The following is a 19,092-nucleotide window of genomic DNA, read 5'->3' on the forward strand; positions in this document are numbered from 1 at the left end:
TCAGACAGAGAGACAGTCGAGCAGGCAGGCAAGCAAACGAGGCAGATAGACAAATGCGATAGCCACGCAGGCACTCGCAAAGATACAGGCACTCAGAAATTGACAAAACAGACAGACAAGCAGACGTCAGGCAGTCGACTTCGTCTATGAGTCGATGGTATAATAAATGGCAGACAGAAGAGAAGAGGACAGGACAGAGCAGGACGAGACAGGACAGTTAGTCAAGCAATATGAATATTTAAATCTTGCGAATAATCGTTTTAGCACCCTATAAAATTTAAAATACGAAATTACGAAAAACTTTGGTTATCACCCCTTTAAGCAAAACGTTTCAAGCTAAATGCAAATTGCATTCTGAAAATTTAATAATCATAAAAATAAAGAAATTAAACTGTGAAGATAATGATCATAAACTTATGTTAGTATAAATTATTATTCTTTTCAGCTTAATGTTGTTAGTCATTAAAAAGAACATTTTCAAAAATTCAAATCGTCGTCAATTGAAAACAGAAGTTGGAGTACAAAATAATATTCATATTCTAGTATTCTAGTTTAGGGTATTTCCAAGTCAAGTATTTCCCTTTACATTCCGAATTTTTTGTTGTTAAAGTTTCAAATTACAGACGCCAAGTCAAGTGAATGATTCAAATTGTTGACATTCGACAACGCGATGAATCAAAATTGCCAAAGGCATAAAGAACTCCGGAGTGAGGGAAGAGACAGAGGGAGAGAGAGAAAGAGAGGGAGAGAAAGCGACAAAGAAGAAGGAAATGAGCAGAGACTCAGAGACGAAGCGCAGCTGCATTTGACAGCAAACTGCTGTTTGAAATGATGATAAAAGGCGGCGGTAGCTGAATGGCAACATTCAAGTCGATACTCTGCACCCTCTGGCAATATATTTCAATTGTCCTTTTGCACATTTTACAGCTGATGCAAGCAAATTGCTGCTCCAAAAGCCGCCAAAGTAGCCCTCATTGCTTTTGCTGCTGCTGCTGCTGCTGGTTGTGCTGAGATTTTTGTTGCCTTGGCAAACAACTCGCTCGTAATACTATTAGTGCTCATATCAATTACCGAGCAACGTTTCTGTCTCGTGTCTCCTCTTCAACAATCTTCAAGAGCGGTCTCTGCAAACATTGCGCATACGCCACGTTGTATATTCTTGTACATATATTTAACTTGCGTCTCAAGTCAAACACTTGAGCTGTAAAACAAAATTTAAACAACACAACTTGCTCATTAGCCACGCCCATCTTTCTACCGCCTTTCGTCCTGCACACACACACACACACACAGAGAGAGAGACAACCACAGTTTCTGTTGCTGCTGCTGTTGCTTTTCTGGCATATGAATGATTCACGCTTTGCTCAGCGGCTCAGCGCCCCGAACAGAGTTTTAATAAAGTATTTGCTCACTCGAAGTGCAACAACAAGAACAAGCGCAAACACTTGATGTCTTAAAGGTGAATATATGGCGAGACTAGCCAGTTACCCTGTAAACTTTTTCTTGATTCTGTACAGAGTGAAATCCTTGCTATATAATAGGAATTGTCCAAAGACTTTAAAGATTGCATAGCAATAATTTGTGGGTCTATGGCTGTTTCTATGGCTTAGTTATTATACATATTTTGAATGTCGTTTAGTTTGCCAAAAATATTGAAGATTGTATCGCAACTTACAAATGTTTTTAGTTGTTTTTCAGAGTGTATACTATCCTGTATAATATACTATCTACTATACTATACACTATACTGCATTTTATATTTAATATTCTGTACACTATACTATTATACTATACAATTTATTGGATAGAAAACCATTTGAGCAAGTAAATTGCCATCGTGAAGCTTTTAACCTCTTCTTGAACTAATTTTCAATTATAGATATGTTATACAATTAACTCAAGTTAACATTTGATGGGTACTCTTTGTTAGCTACTATTTCAGCTGATCACATTTATTAGAGCAAAATATAGTAGACTCAATTTCAATCTTCCAATCCTCTGCCGATTGGATCATAAATTGCACAAGCTTTATGATGCCGTTTCAGTGCTATTTACGAGTGCAGGGTATACGCAACTGCAGACACTGAATGCCCAAAAAAAAAAGGGCAGAAGCAAGAGATAAATATAGAGAAGAGCAAGAGTGTAATGAGGTGAGAGAAGTAAGAGAGAGAGAGAGAGAGAGAGCGACCGAAAGTTGACTTTTGTAATCAGCAGGAGCTGCAACGTTGTGTGCTGACGTTGATGGGTGAGCGGCAAATTTTCAACTCTTGACAGCAAAAGGAGCAAGAGGCAAGGGAGGCAAGTCACTTGCTGAGTTAAATGGCTGACTTGGCACTGGCATAATTTACATATGCCAAACATGCAGCAGAAGCCAGAAACCAACAGCAAATGAATGCCGCACTCCGTGTCTCGGTTGCTACCTACAAAAATGCAAGAACAGAGTAGAGCAGAGCAGAGCAGAAGAAGAGGAACACTTGTACTTATTCATGCATACAACTGAGGTTTATTTATATGAGTGATTAGCCACTGACAGAATCTTGGCAAGAGAAAGAGTTGAAATGGAAGTTGAAGTCGCAGTTGCAGGCGGCGTTCATCTCTGTTGCTGTTGCTGTTGCTGCTGTCAGTTGCTGTTGTTTATTTATTAGTGCAAGGTGCCAGCGAACAGATGTGTGCGTGTGGAGCTTGGTTTATGCCTGTCAGAGTGTCTGGCTGTCTGTTTGTGACAGGTAAATATAAATAGCAAAAGCAGAAGCAGAGGCAGCATCCAGCGCACGTGTCACGCCTTTAAATTCAGTTCTAGGCTTCAACTTTGGCTTCAAGGTAACCACGCTTTCTCTCTCTCTCCCTCTCTCTCTTCCCTTTCAGCGTCCCTAAAACGCTAATGCTGTCTGTCAATATTTGAGTTTATGTGCTTGCATCAGCCGCTTGAGATTTGCCACGCTGCACACGTTGCAGCTGCTTGGTAATTGAGTTGGAAAAATTTTGTTGACGCCCAGCGACATGCTGCGACAATTGCAACTACTCTTCTTCTTCTTCACTCTCTGCACCCTCCGTTAACATTCGAATGCACATCGAACCCTTAGTCCATTTATTCTTTCTGCCTTTCTCAATTTTTTTCACTTTGCATATTATTACGTGAATTCTTTTCGCTTGTTCGCGCTTTTGGGCATTCGCATCGGTTTCTCTTGCATTTTCTTTTTTCCATGGCTCGCTGGAAACATGTGCGCAAACATTTAAATCAATTGTGTACCGAATGCAGCTCCCAGAGGAGGCGGACTCCATGTTATCCTCCCTTCGTCCCTCCATCTGCCCCTTGTTCGTTACCTCTGCCTGGCATTGCAATTGTTATGCAAAATACGAGCACGCGCACAAATCAAGCAACAAATGTGCTAAAATTGACACAGCAACAGCACAATGGCAACAGCAACAGCAACAACAACAGCAACTGCAACACAGGAGCTGACGACAATTTCGCCACCATTTATTTTTTGTTAGCCAACTGAAAAAGATTAAACTAGCCAGGGGACAATATGAGAGAGAGAGAGAGAGGTGGAAGCAAAGTAAGTAATGTATTTGACGCAAATAAAAAAGAATTGCATTGAAATTGGATAATATATTTAAATGTCAAAAAAAGGGAAAGAAAAATGTATTAAATAATGCTATGGAAAATATTATGAATAAAAAGTAAAGCTGTTCATTGGTTTTTAGTAAAGTATCAGCAATATGGCAATTGATAAACGGAAACTATTTAAAAAACAAACATTTTAGACAAAGTCAAATCATAAAGTTTAGCAATTTAAAACCAAGAGCCATGATGGGAGACAGGAAAAAATAGTTCTTTTTTAATAGTTCTTCTTGTGCATTTTAATTCTAACCAAAATATTTAACAATTCTAAACATTTTTCAATTAAAATTCTTATATATTCGGTTAAGTACCGGGCGTATAAGTAATATACATATATTCACTGGTAATATTGATAAATACAGTAAAGAGTTACATCATTTAATTTAAAAATTAATATTTTGCACAAAAAAAAAAACGTAAAATCGATGAAGATTTTGGAATTTTGAATCTTTTTTTAGTTACAATTCTTACATACGGGTATTACTGGACGTATGAGTGATTAAATTGAAATGTGGTTATTTGACATTCACAGCAAGTATGCGTTAAAGTCATAGTATCCAGTGATTCTCAATTTATATCTATCTTTCAAAAACAAGAAACGAAAAACCAGACAAATCTGAATCATTTTTCCATTCCTGTATCACTGGACGTATGAGTGATGTACCTTAAATGTGGCTATTTTTCAAATTAGTTTCCATTGACTAATAATTTACAATCAAAGTAAACAGTTGCATGAACTAATGCCAAACTTAATTAACAAAAGCAGACAAACAAAATGAGTTTCATTACAAACTGCTCAATTTATGAGTCTTTAAAATGTCGAAAGAAACTTTTTAATGCAATTCCTTTGGCAACAAGAGCTTTGGCTAGTTGCAATTTAAATTTGCTAGTTTATTTAGATGAATGGTTTGTCGACATTTCAATTTATGGTGATTTAAATTTTAAGCCGTTGTCATCGCAATTTTCCAGAGCATTTGCCGTGAAAAAGTTGCATAAAAATTTCGCTTTACTTCTTGTCTTGTGCCCATTTCTAAAAGGGCACAGTGGGGTGTAAGCGTGCAGCGATGGGTGGATTTAGTGTGTCCTCGTTGTGAATGCCCCTCTGCATCTCATTCTCCCTCTCCTTGATGTGGCTCTCTCAATGCCGCTGTTGCTGTTGCTGTTGCTGTCTCTTTCCATTTTGTGCTACAAGGTGCAGAGTTTCTCACAGCGAAGCGAAGCGAAGGTTTGCATTGCAGTTGCATTGCACGACATGGCTTTGGATACTGTTTTACGACTAGTTTCCATAGCTGGCAACGGAAAGCAGCCCGGAGGCCTGAGGTTGTGTGGTTTAGCGGGGACTTTAAAAATACAGAAAAAAGAAATAGAAACTTTTTTTCCTTGCCTTGCCAAGCCAAGCCAAGTCAAGGAATGGAAAGAAAAGCCAAAGCCAAAGCCAAAGCCAGAGTAGAAGGCACTTGGAAGCCAATAAGGTGGAAGAAATGTGCGCTTGCCACGGTTTGTGGCAACGTAATATGTATTACGCAATTGTATAATATTATTTCGCAAGTAGAGCTACATTACGAGCTATTTAAATTAATACAACTATTTGTATCAAACACAACAAAAAAAAGGGAATTTAATTGCTCAACTTCCTTTATAACATTATTTATTAGCATAATTGTCTTTTTTCCTCCCAACATAGATCGCTTTATATTCTTTTAATTTGCATATGCCTGCTTCTAGTGGCCGCTATTTAATTTAATTAGTCAAGACTGAGTTTAATTGCCATTGCGTGCGCATTTTAAACTTGGTCTTCGTCCCTCTTTGTCTACTGAGAAAAGAAACAGGAAACAAGTATGTGACACACACGTCTCTGATATGCTGCTAATTGGCCACTGATAACCGATTTAGCCAGCCATTTAATTGGCCCGAAACTTACCTCAGACAGAGAGAGAGAGAGAGAGAGAGAAGAGAGATTTGAATCAGCTCCGAAATTATGGCGTACTTTAACGAAGTAAAAGTGGCAAGTGAAGTTGCTGCAACACTAATAAAATAACAAAATTAAATGCATAGTTTTTGGCAACTTGCAAAACCGCACACGACAATGCAATAAAACTAAATGGCTCTTGCAACTAGCTACTCGTTACTTGCTACTTGCAACATGCGCAAGCAATTGAGCAACTTTCTGAAGAGGAAGAAAATCAAAGTGCACTGATAGAAGCAATTGAATGCGAAAGAAATTGAGAAGGGAAGTGAACTGAACTGCATCGAAGGGAGACAACACAAAAAGGCAAAGACAAAGACAATGACAAAGACAAAGAAGCAACAACAACACAATTTAGCAAAAACTTTATCCTTAACGCGACATGTTGCAGAACTATGTGTGTGTGTGTGTGTGTCCTCTTCTATGCATATTGAATGTTTATTTGCATGCAATGAGCTTCCACTTCACGTTCTCTATTTGCATGCGTGGCAAGCCAAAGTTTAGCTGCACTTTCCATATAGGTCGGCAACAAGGGGTTAACAGCGTTCTTAATAATAATAGTAATAATAACAACAACAAAAAACTCGAAACTCGAAAAACTGCGTAACAAAGTTAAAATAAAACTTTCCGCTTGCCACATGAAAAGTTTTGCGCAACTCGCTCACGTAGAAGTTGCTTTAAAGCTGCTTAAAGCAAAAAGCAGCTTTCGTCGCAACGATTTTGCGGGGCTTTGTGGAAGCGCGGATTAAGCTCAATCGACGCACGGCAATTTAAGCTAATCGATAAGCCTCGACTTAATGCTCTGCGTGTGTGTGTGTGTGCCTTGAGTGGCGCCTCCAAAAATTATGTACATGCCACCAATTCAATTGCTACGACTTTACTTCAACTTGCGCTCTTCTCTGTTCTGTTCTGTTCTGTTCTTTTCTGTTCTTTTCTGTTGTGGTTGCCTACTCAAGCATTTGCGCATTGGCATTTCGGGCTCGTGTCTGCAAATTATGCCCCAAAACTCGACGATAATTTTATGCGCCTAATCAAATCTGTTTTCGCATTGCTTTTGGCATTTACTTAACTTGCATAATGCGCTCGGATTTACAAAGATTTCTCAATGTTCGAGATTGCTACATGATAAGCAGGTCGAAGTGTTTTTTATCGATAGCAAAAGTGTCGATAAGAAAACAGCGTAATAAAGTTGTGTGAAAATTCAAAGATTGGAAATATTTTTGGAAAACGTCATACTCTTAAAACACATATTATATTTAGTTGAGATAATCTTTTTAAGCAGAAAATGAGTATTAAGAAGTCCAATGAAAAAAGATATCTTTTTTTGTTTATCAATAGCAAAAGAGCAACACAATAAATTTATGTTGAACTTTATGAATTGGAAAAGAATTCGCAATTACGATTAATCTTAAAATCTATAATATATCATATATTATATTTAGTTGATTTAATCTGTTTAAGTAGAAGAAGTAGAATTTATTTGTGCTCGAGCTTTTCAAATCAAAGTGTTCCAAACCAAAATGAAATTTATGAAGTTTGTTCTAAATGTGTACTTGATTGACAGCTTTCGGTGTTATTAATAAAGTTATATTGCAATTATTAAGATTGGACATTTCCTGTAGTCTGTTTAAGTAAAAAAGGTCAAACTTACGTGTCACAGACTCAATATATTTTTCAAATAAGGTGATCTAAAATGAAACTGAAATGGAAATAAATGCAAACTTAGTGTGTTCCAGATTGCTATACGTTGAATATCATAAAGTGGTCTTCTGGAATTCCTTGTTCAATAATAATGTTTTCAGATTGTTTTCATCTGTCTAAATAGAATGTTGAACTTAAATACTGCTTTTCATTTTGTAATAATACTATAATAATTTAACAAATAAATACTTTCAAAGACTTTAAATTCTTTTCTACGTATTACATAGTATTCGGTTCTATATTGTCCATTTCCCATTTCAGCCATATTTCTTTTGAATTCCTGAGTTAAATTCAACTTTAAAGTGCTGCCAACATACAGAAATGTGGAACAATTGCGAAAGATAATTTTGTGATAAAGAGTTTAGCGAGTGCATAACAAAAAAAGAGTCACAAAAAGTGTCAACAATAATTTTTAATTAAGATTTGTTTTCATTTTTCATGTAAGAGCAAAAGACAAGCAAACACACACGCCGAAAAACCTCTGAGGAGAAGTTAATTTGAATTTTATAACAGCGTCAAGTTGTGTAATTTAAGAGTCTGTGTGGCAGCACAGAGCGGAGGCGTTGAGCAACACATGTTGCCCAAGTGGGCGTTGCACTGAACTGAATACATACATGTGTACTTATATACTGGCTTTTTTAAGCAATTCTTTTGCCGCTGCAGCAGCAGCAGGATATGCTTCAATGCACACACATGTGCAGAGTAGAGCAGAAATAAACAGAGAGAGAGAGAGGGAGATGATGGCGAAGGAGTCAAGCAAAACTGGCAGACTGATGGTCGGACTCAGCTAAGAACCAAAACTAGCATGAACTTTACATTATGCACATTGCAAAGACGAAAGCAGCAGCAGCAGCACAGAGTAAAAAAAAGCAAACTTTTTCAATTTCTTCAACTGCATTTTATGGGTGAAATCCTTGGCACTTCTTCCAAACCCGTCTCCCGATTGTTGCATGCAATGTTTGTGCTTGGTGCTGCTACAAGTTAATCTGGCCCATAGACTCAACTTGCTAACTGTCTGCCTGCCACTTCTCCCCAGAAACAGAGAGAGAAAGAGAGAGGGAGAGATGATGCCTGCTGCTGTCCTGCCTGGCACTTCATTTCCTTGCGCAAAAAGAAGAGAGATTTTCACAAGTTTTCTTCGTTTATTTTTCTTTTTTTCGCCTGCAACATTTTCTAGACGCTGCAAAAGTTCTAATTTCGTTACACACTCAGCACAAATTACACATGTAATGCATATGTAAGACATTCCTCCTGCCCACGTCGTCTTCCTTCCTTTTTGTGTAAATCTGCAATTTATTAAGAATTCGCTTGCACCCATCTTGCGTCTCTATTACAAGCTCAAGTTTATCGGACTTGCCAATAAGGCCAAGTTTATGCTGCAATTAAGCAAAGCTGGCCCCAAGAAGAAAATGCTTGTGTAAAATTGAATATTTTTGTGGCACATGCCACATAAACTGCCGGCTGGAATGTTGCATAAACTGCTGCCAGCCAGCCAGCCATCCAGCTGCGTTTTCCTTCTTCCTCCTTCAGCTGCAGCGATTACTTATTAAATTATATGCTAAAAACTTTGCAATCTGTGCGCAGGCAAATGCTGTTACATACTTTTAGGCGTCGCAATTATTTCATTATGTGTAAAGCGAGCTAAAGCAAACGAAACTAACGTCGTCGAGCACTGCACAAAAGTTTGCACAGCGTTCCTTTTGCCTGTGTTTTTAATTTTTTGCATTCCTCAGTCCCTGCTTCATTGTTATTAACATAATTGCATAAAGTTGCTGCACAGTTGAGTGCTGCAAAGTGTGGCAAAGACAACGCTAACGCTAAACGCTTAATGCCATCTATTTGCCATCTTTCCCCGATCCTTATCTTCGCCTTTTGTTGCTGACGTTGCATTCGGATTATAATTATTGTTGATGCCGCGCGCCGTCAGCATCGAAGTATTTTACTCAATGTTAAGCTTCATTAATTTAATATCCAGTGTCCCCTGCTGGACTCCCAATAGTTCGGCCTCGGGCAGCATGGGTCAACGTTGCGTATACGCATCATTAAATGAGCCAAGGCACAAAAAGGGCGGCACGCAAATTAAAGTGCCATATACTTGTAATTTTCCCCAAACTCAGGGCAAACGACATCAAGAAAAGCGAAAGAAAATGGTTGAGTTGGAAATATGAATGATGAACTAACAGTTATCCTGTTATATCGTATATCAAATTATATCACTTACACGCCTTTTATTCAATTATTAACGCACTTAATCAAGCCTCTGCTGGCATTTCTTTTTCTTTACACACCCACTCAGCATACCTCAACAGTTAACAAATTATATCAATGTGTATTTTGTTTGCTTGCCAGTTTTTCTTTTCTCTTTGACCTGAGGCGCTTTTCTTTGTGCCGTTCCATTCGGAGGATGTAAGTGATTATAAATAAGCGAATTCCTTTTTTTCCTTTTTTTTGTTGTTGTTAACTCACACACACAGCCACACGCACACACATACGCAGGCAATGCTAATGCGTGTTGACTTCATCAAATTTCAATGCTTGGCCGCTTGCTTATTCACTTGATTGAGGTTTTGCTGGGTTTGTAGTCTTAGTAACCTCATTGATTGTGTTAAATGGGCCGCTAAATGTTGAGTTCGCTTTTGAAGTTGAACAAACATCGTCGAATGCATTGTTTATTCCCCCATGAGCATGACAAAGCGCAACGGAAGCGGAAGTGTTCGCAACATGGAACCAGAGACGCTTGATTTATTATTATATTTTTGGGGCGTGATCAACAGCAGCACAACAGCAGCAGCGAGAGTAGCACCTGCACAAGGAATTCATTCAGTGTTGACTCTGTGATTAAACTGTCGACTGAGAATTGCTGTTGCACGCATATGAGAGTCAGCAATGCGTAGCATGACGCAGCTTGATATGCGCCCAAAACTATGCTACACTTATTTGTGGTGGGAGCTAAGCAAACACTTTTGCTTTAAACATATTAAGCATAGAAAAAACAAGTATGAAAGCTATAATCAAATGTGCTCGACTGTGAGATACTCGTTATATAAATGTACCAAAATAATATACTGAAAAATACTATAATATACCGAATATTTGGTATATCAATAAAATATGTCAGATTGTCAGCGAAAGCAATATAAATACATATACCGAAATAACATACTGAAAAAATACAAAAATATACCGAATGATATATTTAGTATATATTGTATATACTGCAACAGTAATAATAATATTCATAAATCTCAATTATGCCATTTAATGAAAGTTACAATCAAGTGTGCTCGACTGTGATATACCCGTTATATAAATGTAACAAAATAATATACTGAAAAATACTAATATACTAATATACTAATATACCGGATATTTGGTACATCAATAAAATATGTCAGATTGTCAGCGAAAGCAATATAAATACATATACCGAAATAACATACTGAAAAAATACAAAAATATACCGAATGCTATGTTTAGTATATATTGTATATACTGTAACAGTAATAATAATACTCATAAACCTCAATTATGCCATTTAATAAGCAATTGCAGCCACAGTTTTGATGAATACTCTTTTTTGATAAACATTTTACTCTTTAATTTAGCATTCAATCTGAATTTAAGAGGTCAAAAAGTCCGTTGGAAATGTCGTGGAAAAAAATGGTTAAATTCGTTGTCAACTGCGCTGCATGTGGCAATATTTCAGCTGCAAATCAATCATAGGTATCAATCAAAGAACAAGCTGAAAAAAATGGGGCGGATTACAGTGTGATAGACACATGGTATTAAAATTATTGACAGCCTACAATTTATTATCAATTCGCAATGAAATGGAAGCAAAGCGCACAATAAACAACAACTACTCGCATTACAAACACTTAAATCAATTGCTCGCATGGGGAAAGAGAGCGGAACAGAGAAAGAGATAGAGATAGAGAGAGAGAGAGAGAGTTGAGAGCGATTGATGAATTTGGAAAACAATTAGAATTGCAAATGAGCTGGGACGATGGGTCAGATGGGTGGCTAATTTACAGAGACTGAAGAGGAAGGGAAAGGAGAGAGAGAGAGAGAGAGAGAGAGAGAGAGAGAGAGAGAGAGAGAGAGACAGAGAGACAAAGCAGGTGTGTGGTTTGTACATTGAGTCAAAAGAGGTTTCAATTCCAGCCAGAAAATTGATTGCATATTTTATGAGTTTAAAACTCGAATGCGTATTGCATGCGTGTGTGTGTGTGTGTGCAAGTGTGTGTGTGTGTGTGCGCGATACAATTTACATTTGTTATGCAAGTTGCGAGTGTATTTGTGTGTGCTTCTGTCGTTCTGCTTTGTTTTGTTTGCCTGTTGCTGATTTGTTTGGCCATTTCGCACTGTGATTTGGCCTAAATGCTCCTCGGCTTTGGCTATGCAAGCACTTTGTGGCTTTAAACACGACGTTGCTGCAGCTCATAAATAACAAAAATCACATTAATTTAAAACTCATTTCGCGAATAAACACAGACAGCGTACAGCGTGCAGCGTGCAATGTCCGAAATGCATTTTAAATTAAAATTAAAAGTTATAACGCATCCCATTATCACCATGCAAGGATAAAGGCGACCCGAGTGCGTTGTCCTGCCAGACAACACAGTCTGTTGTTCTTGTTGCAATAAATAATAAATATTGTGTACGCATACAATTATGGCACACAGACACACACACACACTCGCACACACACGGAAACACATTCATTGTTGGCCAGTTTTTCGTGCAGCTTGTGAAATTGGCCAGGTGCAAAAGTCTAAAAACAATTAATGATTAATGACAGTTTGCAACAACGCGTAATAAGCAAACGTTGCAATTTGATAATAAACTCAATTATGCATTTAATACGCATTTGCAGCGACACTTTTGTGTTGAATACTCGTCGAATATTCCACACACATTCTTTGAATTCCAATAAATACTAGTTCATTACTCTTGCTTTGTCTCAGTTAAATAGAAGATGCAATAAATAAATGTAAAGTATTAAAGTACCAATTTTCAATATAGACAAAACAGTGCGGCAATATTCTTATAATACTATATATCCAAACAATACACTGGAAAAATACTAAACTATGTCGAATATCGATAAAATATGTCTGATTGTCAACCAAAGCACCTAAAATTATTAGAAATGTTTGACTAAATGATGTTTTCATTTATGAAAACATTTATTATCCATTTAATAGGCATTTGGAGCGACAGTTTGATTACATATAATATTCTACAGAAACTTTTCATCTTGCCATTAATTGTAGTTCATTATGGTTAATTTACAATCGGTACAGTACTTTAAACTTTGTTGTTTGAAAGCAAGTATAAATAAGATAAGATAAAAGAAACTTAAACAAATTAATTTGTTCAAAAATAAAACCATTACAGGTAAATAGTATTCACTGTTTTAAGGAAAATATATGTGCAAAACTACATAAACTTAAATGGCTGACAACTAGAAATTACACTAAATTTATTTTCAAGGTGTAATTCGTTAGATTAAGTTTGAATAGCTGATTAAAACACGAATATAAATATTTATATTACGTTAATGCGAATTTAACTCAACTATAATGCTTGGCAACTTTTTGCAACTCTCTCAAATATTCATTACACTTTTAATCGCTTTGAATGCAGTCTAAAAAGTGAATTCAATGGGAAACTGAAATTGAATGCAGACTTGATAACACACAGATTGGCAATTTGCGATGTTGAAGAACGCTTTTCAGTCAATTGCATTCAATGAGCAAATCGAAAGATTGCAATCGAATTTATGCACCTGATGCCTTTAGGTTAAAAGAGTTTGATACCTTTTCGACCAGCAAAAATAGTGTGTTATAGTTATTAAAATGTATTTCCGATTCATATGTTAAAACTTTCTCATCATAGATAAGAGAAATAAACAACAACTTATTTGTAAGAATTGACAACGAACTTTAAAAGTAAATCATTTCCCTAAATAATTGGCTGTCAATAATCGCCACGCAAAATATGTATTAATTTATTAAATAAGCATAAATTTGTAGACAACTTAAGGCAAATTCTTTGATCTCACAAATTCAGTTGAATAATTGTAGATTCCTTTAGGAAACATTGATTCTAGGATTAACCATCTAACAGGTAACTTAAAGTCGAGCATACACGACGGCAGCTTTCTTTCTTGCTGCTGAAAATGAGAATGCGAGGAGCCATTGAAAATGTCATCAGCTGAATAGCCGTGTGATTGATTTTTAATTAAAAATACATATTTATTTAATTTTAATTAAGTTGATTGACTTTGCACGAGAGGCAACCACAGAAACAGAAACAGACACAGAGACAGACGTGGCAAAGAGACGCGGCGCGATTGTGGCTGCAACAAATATTTAGCAAATTTCCATTTATAAATGTAATAAATTCGTTTATTTTGCGTTTATTTGCAGGCAACTGGAGATGGGAAACGGAACGGAAACGGACTCAATAGGCATGCACCACCAATAATAATAATCAGCTGTGTCAGCCGCAAACTTGATGCTTTGCAGCTTGTCCTCGGGGGAGGCATAAAGCGACGCTCCACGTTCCATCTTTGCGGGGTAAGTTGTGGTCTGAGTTTGAGTTGTAGGCATTGGTGCCTTGCCTCGTCCGAAAGTTTTGTGATTTGCTTTGATTTGGCAGGGCAGGCACGCATCATTGACGAGCCGTGGGGCACAGCTACAGTTGGAGATCCAGATACATGCCGCATCGAGTCATTAATTTCAATTTTGGCCAGAGCACGAGCGAGCAACAGCAGCAGCAGCAGCCTGATATGATTGAAGGGTTCTGCTCTTAGTTGTTCAGAGACAAAAATTATTTATTTACAAGCATTTCGGGTTTGCGTGCCACAGCAGCAGCAGGAGAAGGAACAACTTCAACCACGTTCCGAAGCAGAGAGAGCCTTGCAGTCATTTTGGCCAAATAAACAATAAATTAAATTGCCACATTTGATTGCAGGCTGCCAGAGGGGAAAGAAGGAATGGGAGGAGAACGGGAAGGAGAAGGAGCACAGCCTACGTCAAAATTGTGGAGGCCAAGCAAAGTATTTGATATGCCCCATGTGGCATGCGTCAGTTGCCTAAATGACTAAATGTATGGCTATACATTATGCAGGCTGCTCTGCTCTGCTCTGCCACAGTCATAACATAAATTTACTCTCCCTCCCCCCGCAGTTGTTGTCTCTTCTTTTCTCATTCCTACTCAAAGTTACGATCGTTATTACGCATTTATTTAAAAATATCATCAAAAAGAAATGCAATCGAATGCGAATGCGAATGCGACTGCGAATTTCGAATTCAATTGTGAATCTCGTATTCGAATATGTAGGAAAACCGCAGCCTGAGGCCAGCACTCGACGTGCCTCGCAAGATTTATGGGGCGAAAGGACATTTTTCATGCTGCGAAATGCAAAACGCACAAAACGTTCATTGAAAACACATTTCCAGAAGCCAGCAGCAGAAGCAGCAGCAGCCAAATAGCTGGCAGCAAACATAGATTCGAATTGGGAAATTCAATAAAGCATTACGTAATATTGCCAAGTTACACACACACATGTAGTCGCACACACTCTTGTAATGCAAGGCTAGCCATGTGAGTGCAATAATTTACAACATTTTAATCGAATTAGATGCAGCCAGAGACAGCTTTAGAGAGGACCCAAAGAGGGAGACAGAAAGGCGGCAGCTTGAGTGAGCGGCCAAAAAGCAAAATGCATTTTAAGTGTTGCAAGTGGTGAGAGGAAGGGAAGGGATGATAAGGGAAGGCAAGTCAGGCAACTGGCATTTGCTGCAAGTGCCAGCGGCTAAAGCCATAAGACAAAAAGAAATTATACAAACACACACACACACAGACAGTTGGACACACTCTGCGCAAAAAAGAAGCAGCGAAGCGATGCGATTTTATTTTGAACATGTGCCAACAAATGTTTGTTGCCATTATTCTTGTTATTGCTGCAACTTATTGTTGTTGCTGTTGCTTGCTGCTAGCGTTGCCATTGTTTTATTGTTGGCTTAACTTTTGACTAGCTAAACTTGTGCCACGCCCTGCGAAATTTAATAAAACTCCTTTTAGCTAAAATAACAGCCCGAACAATTTAATGTTGCACGTTTTTAGAGTTTTTTAATGCATTTTCTATGTATTATGAAATAGTAATTTGCTTGCTTATATAAATGTAACATAAGTGGAAGCAACTCGATAGAAACTAAATTATCGGTTGGCATTAGTAAGTCGATAGGCACTAAGCCATCGATATCAGCAATCGATAGAAGTAGTAGCGAAGACAGTCGTCAGTAAATACTGTTTAGATTTAGATAACCTAATCGTGAAATTATATTATTAATTTATCCTATATAATAAATAATCCAAAGGTTACATCTATAACTAAGAAACAGTTAAATTGTTGGAAATTGATTATGCTACAGTAAACTTTTTTCTTTTTGAGTTATATTTTAATGTTCTACAAAATTTCAAATTTCGACTTTTGACTTTCTTTCCCATCTTCGTAATATTGACGGTCCTCAACTAATTACTTTTACATATTTTATATATAATAATATATGAAAAAAAACAGTTCAAAATTGGAATTATTTTCTGTTAAATTAAAACCAATATTACTTGCTCACTATTGACTGTTATTTAAACTCTACGAGCATTTTTAACTAATTAATTCTCTTACATTTCTACCTCCCTCTCTCTCTTCACAATATATGTACATTATGATGAACTAACTATTGCATTACTATTTTTTACGCGTTTTCTATATAACAATTTTCTTATTCATACGAATTAAAAGTACGTACAAATATAAAATTACTCCAAGACAAATTAAACCCAATCTTGTTTTCTTCTTATTCACTGCTTATTAAATGGTCTAAAATCATTTTAAACCAATTAATCTTCTTTGAATTTCTGCCCCTTTCTATAATTAATATTATTCTTACGCCTTTTAATGAATAATTATTATGTTTTTATTATTAAAAACATAGTTCAAAGTTAAATTACTTATATGACAAACTAAACTCAATATTCCTTTCTTTTAATTATATAAATGCGTTTTAAATTGAGAACCTCTTACTTACTTTAATATTATTTTGTACGCCCTTTTACAAGCCAACTTACAGCTCAACTCAATTAACAACTTTAATGCTAATTTGCATTTAATATGCGCACACCAAAAAAAAAAGAAAGAAAAAAAAAACTTATTCTCGGGAGAGTCAAAAACTTGCCAAAAACCCAAAAAGCAAAAAAAAAAAATGAGCGGAAAGCCGCAGCAAGGCGAAAGCACATGAAACGTCGTAAATTCCAGGCAATAAATTTCTATTTGTTTTGTATTGTAGCCAGTTTTTATTTGACTTGCTGCTGCAGCAGCGGCACAGCAGCCAGCAAAAATGCCACATTGCAGTTATGTTGCCAGTTATGTTGCTTTTGGCTGCATTCACTGCGCTGCTCCCCACAAAATGAGGCACACACATAAAGTGTGAGAGAAAGAGACAGAGAGAGAGAGGGAGAGGGAAAATGAAATGTCAGTTTATGCAACAACCGCCCCATTTGTTATTATATTATTATTAAGTATACGGCAAGTATGCCAGCATATTTCATTGTTGACATTCAGTAACATTTATTGGGCAGCTGCACGAAAGAAAATGTGAACGTTGTTTATGCTGATGATGAAGTAGTTTTTGAGTTTTCGAATGAATTCACTACACTTTGGATCCGATTGACTTTGGATGTTATGAAAAATATTGCAGGTGATACCTATTTGTTATAGCAGTGGGCGTGGCAGGCGTGGGCTGATTGGCTGCAATAAAATTGAAATATGGCCGAGAAGGGGAAGAGGAAGAGGAGACACCGAATGTCTGTCATGAGCGTGTGTCTTGAGCGCTTAGCGGATCTTGTGGCAGGCGATTGGCACCCACCCCGCCCCGCACCTCCTCGACCACCCCACCTCGCATGCGAGTATGTCAAAGCAATCATTTGTAATGTGGCTCAATCTAGCTCGTGCCACATCGATTTTTTATGGCAAGTGACTGCGAGACAAAAGTTATTAGCAGCCAGTTGACATTAAGTGACAGCAGCATAGCTAAGTGGCGTTGAGCTTGCCGCAAAATGTAGCAAGCAAGCAAGTGTCACGTGGGTTAAGTCTTGAAATTGAGTTCAGTCTTAAGTCGACTTATTAGCCCAACCGAAAGTGCGGCACGTTTAAAGTGGCCAGTGAACTTTTTCGCCTTGCCCCAAAAAGTATGCTACGAAATATTTCATGAAAGCAGCGCGACGCGACGCGATGTTGTAAAATGTTGCAAATGACATGCAAGCGTTGCATTATGAATGTTATTATAAAATCTTTCCACCAGCACAAAGAGAGACACACACACATGCCACATGCCACACGGTTGCACTATTTGTATGCATTTAAACGACTCTATTTACCACAAAATGGCTGGCCAGGAACAACAATAACAGCAGCTGCAGCAACTGCATGCCAGCAAACAATGCTGCACGATAATAATAATAATAAAAATAATAATAATGATAGCAGCAACAACAACATCAACAACAACAACAATAGCAACAGCAGCAGCGTCAGTTTAAAAGGCAAGCGATGTAAGGACTACAATAAAATCAGGCTGCCCGCAAATACAATTTTTAGTGGGCGTATTGTTCTCCGAGTGTGTATGAGTGTGTGAGTGAGTGTGTGTGTGTGTGCACTTTACAGCTATTTAAAATTTAAATAATAGCAAAAAACCACACGAAATAATAATAAATCATAGGAAATAAATGCTCCCTCTTTTACTCGCCAGAGTATTGTGAGTGTGTGTGTGCGTGTGTCAGAGTGGTATGTGTGTGTGTGTGTGTGAAACGCTCGTGTTGATTTAATAGCCGCGGTCACAAGCATTATGGCATGTTCATGATTGCCAAGCGGCTGCTCTACATCTTCCCCTCTCCCCCTCCCTCTATCTTTCTCATGCAAAGCTACCAAAAAATACGTGACCAGCTTTGCCCAGAGCCTTGTATTCGCGCCCCCATTTGCGTCCCCCTTCCCACTCAGCTCTGCTGCCTGTGGCCATTATAATATGTAACGCTGTCGGCTTTTTGGTGTTTCTCCACTTTTTGTATGTAAATTCGCTTTTAGCGTTATTTCGCATATGCGCTGCTGTTTTTCATTATTTATTGTTGTATTTAAACAGATTACGTATACGCCGCATGTGTGTGTGTGTGTGTGTGTTGTATTGTGTGTTAGCCTTGTGGCACACCTAACCACCTATTGCTTCAGATTGCAACTGATGATGGTCACAAATTGAAAGTTGAGCAAGTGAGAACATATTACGCAAGCTTTTCCAAGAAACTCAGAATTATGTGCGTGGACTGAAATCATCATAAAACTTTGTAGCTTCCAGACTTGCAACATATAATACTTATTTTCTTTTAGTATATTTTCAAATAGTAACACTTAAAAGGGGAAAAGAATTCATATCTTAAAGTATGCTCGGAATAAAATAGTGAACATAAGTACAACAAATATTTAAAGTTTCTTCAAATACCGGCACGAAGAATTAAAAAAATTACTATACTTTGTACTGGATGGTATATTTTGATATACCAAATACAGTTCTTGGTATATTTTAGTATTCTTAGTATATTAATTTGGTATATTTTTACAATATGGGTTTATTGAAAATGAGTAACAATCGAGCACACTCAAGCTTTTCTTGACTGTAACTTTCTTGTTACAAAAAAATACAATACAAATATATGTGTTTTGTTTTAATTTGCAATTTTT

At 37.2% G+C, this 19,092-nt stretch overlaps 1 long non-coding RNA gene across 4 annotated transcripts in view; it reads left to right on the top strand.

Annotated features, from left to right (window-relative positions):
* Positions 1–19,092, top strand: part of LOC132791710 (uncharacterized) — a 66,961-nt gene that overhangs the window by 43,597 nt on the left and 4,272 nt on the right. For 2 of the 4 annotated variants that reach the window (XR_009632932.1, XR_009632931.1), the window contains exons 4-5: positions 13,727–13,876; positions 13,959–15,612. This is a non-coding gene — a long non-coding RNA (uncharacterized LOC132791710). Of the gene's footprint in view, positions 1–13,726; positions 13,877–13,958; positions 15,613–19,092 lie in introns of those variants that run through there. The other 2 variants (XR_009632933.1, XR_009632934.1) reach the window with 2 other exon arrangements.

Source organism: Drosophila nasuta, chromosome 3 (assembly GCF_023558535.2).
Source record: "Drosophila nasuta strain 15112-1781.00 chromosome 3, ASM2355853v1, whole genome shotgun sequence".
Classification (NCBI taxonomy): Eukaryota; Metazoa; Arthropoda; class Insecta; order Diptera; family Drosophilidae; genus Drosophila; species Drosophila nasuta.